This window comes from Mytilus trossulus, chromosome 6 (assembly GCF_036588685.1).
Source record: "Mytilus trossulus isolate FHL-02 chromosome 6, PNRI_Mtr1.1.1.hap1, whole genome shotgun sequence".
Lineage (NCBI taxonomy): Eukaryota > Metazoa > Mollusca > Bivalvia > Mytilida > Mytilidae > Mytilus > Mytilus trossulus.
The window spans coordinates 15430831-15443290 of NC_086378.1; the positions used below are offsets into that span (position 1 = coordinate 15430831).

The 12460-nt window shown below is 33.6% G+C and overlaps 1 long non-coding RNA gene across 1 annotated transcript; it reads left to right on the plus strand.

Moving 5' to 3' along the window:
- The first annotated feature begins 4890 nt into the window (after nt 1-4890).
- Nucleotides 4891-7811, plus strand: LOC134723222 (uncharacterized). The gene is made up of 3 exons (XR_010108018.1): nt 4891-5147; nt 7067-7229; nt 7648-7811. It is a non-coding gene; the product is annotated as an uncharacterized LOC134723222 (long non-coding RNA).
- Nucleotides 7812-12460: the final 4649 nt, after the last annotated feature.

Here is a 12460-nt window from a genome sequence, read left to right on the forward strand (position 1 = left end):
TTTTTTAAAGGCAGATTGTAAGCTTTAATGATTGGTGACCCCATTTTTTTAATCTTATTTTTCTATTAATTAAGTATATGATAATTTAATAGTTAAAAAAGAAAAAAGAAATATTGCGAAATCCTATATTTATGAAAAAAATGATTTATACAATCGAGCCCCCTTCAGATCATATTTTACTATATATTTAGATAAAATAGAGAAAGGAAACAGGGGTGTGTCAAAGAGAATATTAAATAGAATTAGAGAGTGGTACCTAACTTTAGACAGGCGCAAAAATGCGGCGGGGTTAAACATGCCTTGTGAGATGGAGTTATGATTTTTAGATTATGAATTTTGTCAAATTTTAATTTGATACTTATCTCGAGAACAACACAAGAACTTTTAAGGACAAACATCCTTATCAGCAAAAATGGTAAGCCGGGTGTACAAAACGCAAAGGAGTAGGTCCAGTAAGATCCCTTTTCGGTCCCAAAATATAGCAGTTTTACAAAAATTTTAAAATGTAAACTTTTAGTTATTTGTTGGACAGTAGAATGCTTCTGCTACATAAATATGGGCTGCTTTTGACAATATAATGCACATATATCGGGTACTGGCACCATTAAGTCATGCTAAATTACTGAAATCTTCTCAATTTCAGCATTTTAGTTAAATTTTAGACGGTTTTCGTGTAAAACGAAGGTGGCCGCATTCGTGTTCATCCTTTATATTAAAATGTAAATTGTATTTGATGGTAATACATAACAAAACCCATCTGAAAGTGACATTTTCCGGCATATTTGGTAGATTTTTCATATTTGAGCTTGAATCGGATTGTTTTAATGACTAAATCAGCGAAAATATTTCGAATAAACTAATTGATTCAAATGAAATAGACACTTAATAGTTATCAAAGGTACCAGGATTATAATTTAATACGCCAGACTCGCGTTTCGTCTACATAAGACTCATCAGTGACGCTTTGATCGAAATAGTTGTAAAGCCAAAGAAGTACAAAGTTGAAGGGCATTGAGGACCCAAAATTTCAAAAAGTTGTGCCAAATACGGTTAAGGTAATCTATCCTTGATTAAGAAAATCCATAGTTTTTCGAAAAATTTAAAGTTTTGTTACAGGAAATTTATAAAAATGACCACATAATTGATATGCATGTCAACACCGAAGTGCTGACGACTGGGCTGGTGATACCCTCGGGAACGAAACGTCCATCAGCAGTGGCATCAACCCAGTGGTATAAATAGTTATCACAGGTACAAGGATTATAATTTAAAACGCCAGACGCGCGTTTCGTCTACATAAGACTCATCAGTGACGCTCAGGTCCAAATAATTGTAAAGCCAAACAAGTACAAAGTTGAAGAGCATTGAGGACCCAAAATTCAAAAAGTTGTGCCAAATACGGCTTAGTTAATCTGTTCCTTAGATAAGAAAATCCTTAGTTTTTCGAAAAATTCAAAGTTTTGTTCACAGGTACACGGATTATAATTTAAAACGCCAGACGCGCGTTTCGTCTACATAAGACTCATCAGTGACGCTCAGATCAAAATAGTTGTAAAACCAAACAAGTACAAAGTTGAAGAGCATTGAGGACCCAAAATTCCAAAAAGTTGTGCCAAATACGGGTTAGTTAATTTATTCCTTGGATAAGACAATCCTTAATTTTTCGAAATATTCAAAGGTTTGTAACAGAAAATTTATAAACATGACCACACAATTGATATTCATGTCAACACCGAAGTGCTGACTACTGGGCTGGTGATACCCTCGTGGACGAAACTTAAGTCTTTAAAAAAGTGGTCGAAATCTTTCGTCAGATGAACCTGAAATTTGAGGCCAAAACGGGTCCTTACCGGACGTACTCCTTTGATTTGAGCCGTTGGATGAGTCCTTACAGGAGTTGTTGCCCTTTAAAGAATTTTTTGAAAAATAACAATGTGCAAATTATCTCTTAAATAGTATGCAAAACAGGTTTTAATTGTCAATATAAAAATGATCAACTAAACAAGAGCTACATAAATATTACTCAAATCACTGGAATACGCTTCAAAATACATTGTGTTTTTGAATGTATTCTAAAAAGTAAAGGTTCAAAGTGCAAACTGCAACAATATAAAAGAGGGACGAAAGATACTACAGGGACAGTCAAACTCATAAATCGAAAATAAACTGACAACGCCATGGCTAAAAATGAAAAAGACAAACAGACAAACAATAGTACACATGACACAACATAGAAAGCTAAAGAATAAAAAACACGAACCCCACCAAAAACTAAAGGTGATCTCATGTGCTCCGAAAGGGTAAGCAGATCCTGCTCCACATGTGGCTTTCGTCGTGTTGCTTATGTGATAACAATTCGGGTGAATAGTTTAATTCGGTATGTCACATTCATGAAAATGAAGGGGATTGTAGTTACGACGTAAGGAACATATAACATACTTTAGTTAACTAATTGAAATGCAGTTTACATTGATATCAACATAGCATATCTTTACCATCATAGCTATTCAGTCACTTTGGAGGATCTAGTTCCAAATCAATGAACAACTGTTGACATGACCACCATTGATAAACATAGAAGAGACTGATATATAACTAACGACTCAGTGTGTCCATCTGAACTGAAGAAGGGTCCTTATACACTAAATCTTCGCCCGGCAGAAAGAAAGTTTCTAATGGAGCATAATTTTTTTTATTCGTTAATTTCACATACATGCACCTAACCACGTTCAATCAGAATATGGGCATTGAGGGTATATAAGATTCGATCGAAACACATTGATGTTCTTAGCAGAACACATGTGCACGTATAATAATAGTTGAATTGGTGCCTGCCTTCTCAAACATGCATTATATTGTTGCTACTGTACTATAACCTATCGCGACATATTAATCAAATTCTATCATAGCAAAACATTAAAAGAAATTATTTGATATCGGTTGAGAATAAGGTTCTCTTATTGAATTAAAAGGGGTCAAATGACATTCATTATTCTTCAGAAATAAATTCCATCGGTCATTAACAGAAAAAAAAACATGAAATAAACATAATAGTTCTTGAAAAACTGGCCATTATCGTGATATATGGACTGCCGACAGGACAGTGGTAATGACTGTGACAGTGATAATGAACTATTATATAATTAAACTATGATTTTGCGACATTGTACTGAAACTTATTTTTTCTATTATGTTGTTAGTACGTCGACTACAATCAACAGATAATTGCAAAGTTCCTAGATATAGATATTTAATTGTTGTTTATCTTTGAGACCAGTTCCAGGAATACTAGTCGTTCTCATTTGAAAATAACTTCCCTTTTACATTTTTCCCTACACTTTTATGCAGTGACTTAGTAACGCGGATCCCCTTTGTTATATGTAAAATATTTTGAACCACGGTTACGCTGAACAAAAGGTAAAGTCCTGTTACGAATACAAATTTCCAATGGCTTCTTGGAACCAGTTGCTACATGTACATGTATGTTGATGTACTTTTATAAATTCGCATATTAAAAATCAAATTAACAATTTGTCTCTTATCCAACAAAAAAACAACAAAAAAGTGATTGATGATCTGATTTGTGCATCCGTAACAACAAGCTATTTAAATGTGAACGCACAGCAAAGTTTCTGTAGCTTCATATTGTCTCGTCACAGTAAGTATATTATGTTTATTTAGTTGCATATAATTTTGCTTACAAACAAACGTGTTCGTATTTATTAATTTATTAATTAATTTATTTGTTTATTTATAAAGTTGTTAATTTAGTGATTCAATAATTTATTAGTTTATTAATCTTTTTATTCGTTAAGTATTTATTTTATATTCGTTCATCTACTTATATATGTACATGTTTTAAAAGTATATGTTTTAAGAATCAAAATATACGTAAAATTTGAAAGTACCTAAATACTTTTTGGAATAATCAACATGTTTAACAACAAATGAAAATATGTAATCAGTTCACATAAAAAATAATTGAGAAGTCTTTTATTAAATATTCATAAATTTGAGGATTTTGAATACAGTATATATAATACCGTTGATGACAAGGAGATCTTAAAATTTTGTCGTACTTAGGTCAAGTTTAGGATTTTTTGTCCTTTTTTTTACTCCTTACTTTTTTACGTTCGATACAGGGTTCAATATTTTGTGCAAATATAAGGCGAAAGTACGAGTCAGCCTATTCTCGCCAATCGAAAAAGATGTAATATCTCGAAAAGAAGCTCCGTACCTATTAACTTTTAGCTTATGTTGTTCCTAAACAAAATGCTCTTCTGACTTATAGTATCAATTTTAAATTCTATTCTTTTTTTATTTCACCTCAGTACATCATAAATACTTTATACTCGTATTACATAAGGTCTTCTTTCAAATACGGATTAACTTCGGAATCAATCATTGTTTACGTATAATGTGAAGGCGAATCGTACTCTAACGGACCTACAGTATGTAACAACGTGACACACATACTATTCGCAAAATTCGTTAAAATGTTCTCTTTCTGATTACCAGTGACTCAAAAAAGAATGATAAAGTAGATGCAACAACACATATTGCCAAATATTGTACGTGAGATACGTTAATTGCTGATTAATTACCACTTTCTATCTATGCATTACTGTGTTCAATCAGATTTAAATTCTAATTTCAGATTTACACCATGAATTCTAGTGTTGCTGTTATCATTCTGCTCGTTTGCCTTTCAGTTAATACTTTCTTTGCCTTTCGGATAATACTGTATTTACTCTCGTTTCTCTAATGGACATTTCATTAAATTTAATATATTTTGAAAATTCTTTGAATTTTACATACTACTTTTACCTTCTCAACAATTTATGTCAGATTTTATCTATTCATTTCAGTTTTGGAGATAAACGACACAAATTGCAATTTAACCCTATGTTCTATATCATCCATGTCGACCATGTTTGTCGCAGGCGGGTCATTGACACATTTTGAAAACTATTTCCTCGATTATTATTAGGCTATTAGTTTGGTTAAATTTGATCAAGAGTTTCAAAGGAGATTATTTTTTTAAATTAACGGAAGACAAATAAAAAACGATAGATGACGAAATACGACGGACTCCAAATGATGAAAAAACTCACGTTGGTGCCTATAGGCCGGATGAGGTAAAAAGGGTAAGAAGTGTTGTTTTATTTAATATTTTGCATCAGTTGAGAGAAATATTTCTTTTCAAATTAAATTAAAAGGTCCCACGATAGTTTGACATGAGCCATTTATCTTTAAATCACTTAAAACACACTTAACGTGAATGATGTTGACCGACCCTGCAAGGCCTGTATAGCCTGTCAAGATCGCTAAAAACTTCTATTTGTTGATGATGATGACACCAAGGATAAAAAAAGATCGATGTATCTCCCCTTCCCGACTTTTGTAACAGTCTAGATAAAAAATATTGTACGTAAATCAATTTGTGACAGACTAATTTAAATTTATAAATGTTTGACAAATGATTTTTAATCATAAATCAACAGTTTTCAAAAGATTTAAATTAAAAAAAAAACACCAATACTTCACGTTGTGATTGATGGTCATTCTTCATTGAACAAATTATCTGTTTAAACGGAAAATGTTTGTGCATGTGGTATTAAAGAAAAACTTTGCATTGAATTGCTATGACATCTCATAACGGTCAAAACATATAAAGGTACCCTATTTTTTGAAGTTTTGTGATACCAAGTACATTTTCTTTCAGATATGTTTCTTTTTATGTATTACTATGTGTGTTTCCCCATACAATTCAAAAAATATTATACACCCATTTCATTCACGAAATATCGAGCAAAATTAATTACATTCACTACTAAAACAGCTGCAACAAGCTACTGCTCACTGATGATACCCCCGCCGAAATATTTTGGTAAACAGGAAGTTGGTGAGTAATGAATTTGAAAACCCATCACACGTTATAGCTGATTTATATAAACCCTGAAAGCAAATTTCAGAAATCCATGTATTGTAGTTGTTGGGGCTGTATGTAACGTGTATGTCCCCTGGTATTTGGTGGGGCTGTGTATAACGTATATGTCTCCTGGTATTTGGTGGGGCTGTGTAAAACGTATATGTCCCCTGGTATTTAGTAGGGCTGTTTATAATGTATATGTCCCCTGGTATTTGGTGGGGCTGTGTTTAACGTGTATGTCCCCTGGTATTTGGTGGGGCTGTGTATAACGTATATGTTCCCTGGTATTTGGTGGGGCTGTGTATAACTTATATGTCTCCTGGTATTTGGTGGGGCTGTGTATAACGTGTATGTCCCCTGGTGTTTGGTGGGGCTGTGTATAACGTATATGTCTCCTGGTATTTGGTGGGGCTGTGTATAACGTATATGTCTCCTGGTATTTGGTGGGGCTGTGTATAACGTATATGTCTCCTGGTATTTGGTGGGGCTGTGTATAACGTATATGTCCCCTGGTATTTAGTAGGGCTGTTTATAATGTATGTGTCCCCTGGTATTTGGTGGGGCTGTGTATAACGTGTATGTCCCCTGGTCCCCTGGTATGTGGTGGGGCTGTGTATAACGTGTATGTCCCCTGGTATTTTTTTGGGGCTGTGTATAACGTGTATGTCCCCTGGTATTTGATGGGGCTGTGTATAACGTGTATGTCCCCTGGTATTTGATGGGGCTGTGTATAACGTGTATGTCCCCTGGTTCGTAATGGGGCTATGTATAAAGTGTATGTCCCTTGGTATTTTTTGGGGCTGTGTATAACGTGCACGTGTATGTCCCCTGGTATTTGGTAGGGCTGTGTATAACGTGTATGTCCCTTGGTATTTGGTGGGGCTGTGTATAACGTATATGTCCCTTGATATTTGGTGGGGCTGGGTATAACGTATATGTCCCCTGGTATTTGGTGGGGCTGTGTTTTTCAGTCTTTAGTTTCTAGCTATGTTGTGTTTTGTATACTGTTCTTACCTTTTGATTTTTCTGTTTTGCCGTGACATTATCAAATTATTTTCAACTATAATTTTCCAAATGGTAACTTTCGCCCCTCTTTTCACAAAATGTCATTTTTGTCTCAATTTATACTTTAAGGCATGGTAATAAATGAAAGCGAAGCGTTAACAATATCCTGTAAATGGGGATGTCCGTCCAGAAAAGTTTGTAACTTCTGTTGTGACCACTTAAAGAAGGGATGTACTGGTGGAACTTGTACGGGTGGATGGATTAAAAAATGTGAATGTGAATGTCCTTCTGGGTATGTATATAAATAAGAATTTTAAACAAGTATACATTTGAATACAAGGCGAAATGGGATATACATTATTAAAACAACAATCAAACGACATATATAGTGCATAATTCATTTTGGGGAAAAAATGATGCATGTACAACTATATGATAAACGTGACTTCTTCGTAGATAAAAACAATAGTTTTGAATAGACTTAAAACTAGACAAATTGCTATTCAAATCAAAATAACTAACACACAAGTGTTGATGTTTCTGTTTTTGGCATGTACCTTAGGTATTGATATAGCATGTACGGAGGTATTAGCGTTTGATAATTGGTAATAACTGGCTGTAAATAGTTATTGACGGAATATACTCAATCATATAACAGTGCGGTTATATTTGGCATATTCTAAATTGTTAGTGTTTTCTCTTTCTTCCAGATAAAAGAAACAAGATATCCAAAAAATATGATCCGATATCAGCGGTAGATTTATAAATTGGTATGAGTTCATCCTAAGTACATGCAGAGATTTAGAAGAAGTCTAAATTAATGATCATATTTTTTGCGATCCCCTTTTTCGTTGTGCAAATAAAATAGATTTTGAATAAAGACTGTTTTCCTTCATTTGGTTCTGTTAGAAATTGTGTAAGGCTAAGTCTATACAATTTTATAATGATATTATCTGTATAATGGTACATACATTTATTATACACATAATAATCAAAATTATATGAAGCTGGTAACAGTGACCAAGTAGTCTGTCCGATTTTGTCTAAATGGTGCATTTGGTCCGAAATACTTGTTTGAACATGTGTCCTCAGGTTATGATTAATTAAGAAAATGAAGATTTTTTTTTTGGTCTTCATGATTTTATAAAAATCCTTAAAACGTTGATCTTATCTAATACCAACACCTTTTGGTTATGATCAGCGTAACTGATGAAAGAAATCTTATCGCATAAACTTGTGTTGTGTTCTTGAAAATGATAAATGTAAGATAAGGAGATGTGGTATGATTGTCAATAAAACCTCTACAAATCATAGTCCAAGTGACGTTGGTGTTAGAATTTAAAGATCCACAGACATCCGTCAACAAGGAGCAAAAGTCATATAAAAGACCCTCTTCATTAAAACGGTGAAAAAAACACTACGAATTTCGTCCGTTGGTGCGCTTTGATATACAAATTAAAGGGAGGGGATTTATTGAAAAAACCCATCGGTCTTTATAAAATAGTTAATAAATGAATAGAAAAAAGTAAAATCACAAAAATACTGGACTCAGAGGAAAATCAATTCGGAAAGTCCATAATCACATGGCAAAATCAAATAACAAAACGCATCAAAAACGAATGGACAAGAACTGTCATATTCCTGACTTTGTACAGGCATTTTCAAATGTAGAAAATGGTGGATTAAACCTGGTTCTATAGATCTGACAGATTGCAACAAATCGCAAACATTGAAAAACGTGATCATATCAATAATAAAATATCTATTGTAAAAGACTTAGGAATAAATGAGCACCCTACACAAACAAATCACTTGACAATGATTATATTTTGGCACAGAGCATATGACAGATACTTCTTATCCGATATCAAGCATAACATGCTGCAAAGTACCAGTGGTTTGAAGACAAACAATTAATAAACTGCACTAGTTATGAAGTCTTGATTTGACTTGATATTTGAATAATAGGTACATGTATTATCAATTCAATGATCACGGCAATTGCCAACACTAAAATACGTTTTCTGATAATTTCCAAGAGCGTGCAGCATTTGGTTTTAGTTTGGTTTTAGTTCTTTGAGACTTCAGACCTCTCAATAATATTTAATGACCTTTGTAATGACAGAAGTATTACATCTAATATGTGGTAACCCATAAAAACATGTGTGGAACTTTTATTCATAAAGTTGACCCTCGATGTCCCTAGATTATGAGGTATATGTGGCTGTTTTGCAAGGAACTCAAACATTCTCGTCTTAGGATAGAGACAGTGTGTTTAGTTGATGTGTTATCCTTGGTTTTAGTTTATAACCCAGACTTATTTTCTCTCAATTTGAACAGACGTATACTACTGTTGCATAAATGTCGTTTATCTGGTCATATACCTTATACTTTTACCATGTTCTTTAATTGTATTCACAAAGTGAAATAAGTACAATGATAGATTTTTATGACAATATGCGCAAAATTGTATTCTCTAGGAATCACTTTTTAATCTTAATGCTTAATGGTCATTTTTTTTTATTATCTAAACAGCTCTTTAATTGAACGATCAAACAAATTATTTTGCCAGCTTTTATTCATTCGTTTGATGTGATTTGAGTTTTGATTTTTGCCATTTCATTACGGACTTTTCGTTTTGAGTTTTCCTCGGAATACAGTAATTTTTATTTACTTTTAAGAGAGTGTTTAATGGTCTTACTTTTTTAAAATTTATAAAGTTTTACGAAAAATCAATTTCAACAAGTCAAAACTTAAAGTTTTAAATAGATTGGCTTTCTAGTTATAGAATGTGAGCTTGTTAGAGAATAGACGTCTTTCGCTTTGTACCAACTCTGGTAGATATTTGTCTCAGTCTTACACTTCCGATCACCTTCAGTTTTTGTGAGGTTCGTGATGCTCAAACATAAGTTTTCTATGGGGTGTTTTGTGAACTGGTGTTTTTAACGACAACTTTTGTCAAACAAATATAGAAATTGATTACATTTTGGTTAGGTTGTTTGAAAATAAAAATTGAGTAGTAAAAATTACGAAAATCATCACTTCAAAAGAACTGTTGTTTAATCTGAAAATATTTGTTCAAAGGTTGCAATAACCTTTTTTATCGGTCGTCCCACTGTCTATATCACCCTGTTCAGCTGAAACACACAAATATAGCCCGATAAATCGATTATCAGATTATCTGCATATTGATATTGTAAAATATCAGCTGCTTGACATAATATGAAGGCTTTTTTATCTCGTTCGCTACGCTCACTCGACAAAAAGCTTCATATTATGTCTCGCAGCTGATATTTTACGATATCAACATGCAGATAACCTGATAATCGGTACAAACTCAATATCAATAGAATATATAACCACAAAACCAGAAACGTAGTGACCTACCGAATAAGACTATGACCGGTTTTGTACTAGCATGGTACAAACGGGTGCCACTTGTGGAGCTTGATAGAATGCCGGAGCCCCTTATGTTCGTATTGCGTGTTCTTTGTTTTTATGTTGTGTTTTGTTTACCATTGTTTGTCTGTTTGTCCGTTTCTTTTTCAGCCATTGCATTGTCATTTTATTTCAGATTGTTGAATGTAAATCTGGTATTTTTTTCCCCTTTTCAGCATTTTAATGAGTACCTTTTTAATTAAACTAATAAATATAAACGTTGTACTTGTTATCCTCAATACAAAGTGTTTTTTTTATTTTTGCTCTAAAGTATTTAAGAAAAAGACTATATAGATTTCAATTCATGTTTTACATTTTTGGATATCAAGTTTGGTCCTCACTGATGACGCTCGGTTGTTATTGCAGATCTGCTGATTTATCTATCACCTTTGAAGGACGAACAAAAGTCAATGCACCCCTTGAACAGTATTTTGCGATACAATCTTTCTTTTTCACAGGGTCCTGCAGATTTCTACACATCGAACACATTACGTTTGCCAACACACTGACAATAACACTAGATTTGTCGTTGGGTAATCCTTTATTAAGTTTTACATGATTCAATTGGTCCGTTATTCCTGTAAAACAAATCCTGTATTAATCATTTTTGAACGTACACGATATTGTATTTCAAGTAATAAGCTTTCGAAAAAATACCAAGCAAGATACACTTCCACTACTAACTGGTCAGAGTCATTACATTTTAAGCTGCTTCAATTGCTTTTTTTTTTTTTTTATCAAAATGTAAAATGAATTTAAATGATATAATTCCTTGTACATTTGTACATAGACAGATGAAAATTGAAAAGATAGATGTTAATTATTAATAACTGGATTTCCATCCTTATTTGCTTTCCCCCGACAAATGTATGTATGTACTTCGAGATGCCGCCAGTTGAGACGCCTCCTTGATTGACTTCAAGGTAACAGTGGATCAATGTACTCTCCCTTAATGGATTAAAGGAGATGTGTCCTTTACAATAGTATCCCACCATCAGAACAATCCCCACCCAAAACCGCCCAAAGGGAGCGTGTAGGAAGAATTATGGGGGAGGAAGCCGAAGTGTTCGGAGAGAACCACCGGGCTTCTCGGCGAAAACAGACAACCCGAAGAGATTTAAGAAGATTGATCGCCAGATAAATCTGGGAACAACTTTGACCTACCGGGGCCTCCGAAGTATCCAATCTAGTTTAAACTCCAGTCTTGATACCAGAGATGTGTGTGAGAGGGTAAAATTCACCCTACTGATGTACTGTAAATTCGACGTCTCGAGTGAGAATCGAACTCGGGACTGTCAGTACTGAAGCCATCAGTCTTAACCACTAGACCACGAACTCACACAAACGAGATTGTTAAAGTTTGGGGCCTCCTTAGCTGCTTCCATGGGAAATTTAGGGTTGATGTTATAAGTTATGCTTATCAAAATACAAATGCATAATTAAAAAAAATATATATGCTTTTTAATTGCACAGGGTGTATTTCTTATTCAAGGCATAGATAACTTAGCCGTATTTGGTATAACGTTTTGAAATTTTGGGTTTCCCTTGCTCTTAATCTTTATACTTGTTAGGATTTCTAATTATTTTGATCTGAGCGTCAATGATGAGTCTTATGCAGACGAAACACGTATATGGCATACCTAATTATAAGCCTGGTACATTTGATGACTATTCGTACCTTGTTGTAGTTGATTCGAACGGTTTCAATCTCATGATGTCTTAGTTTTTCAGCGTAATGTTTTTGCTTGTTGACAATACAATCTACATAAAAATAAATATTTCAAAATTGTTCTTACCTGAATAGCTTCTTTGTGTAAAGCAATAAGACTAAAGCCAACATCAGCGAGCAATGGGACGGAATTGCCATACTGGTACTTCAGCTGTTTACTCACATAAATGCAGTAATGGGATTTAATACAATATGTCATCACTTATGTCGTGTAGTTGAATACATTTGAATAGCTTGAGGTAATTCAATACTTACTGTCGGAAATAAGCAAATCATGTGAATAAAAACCCATTTAAAACGTTCCTGTTTCATTAATTATCATAGCAAAAGTTGTCATGACAACATGTAACGATAGT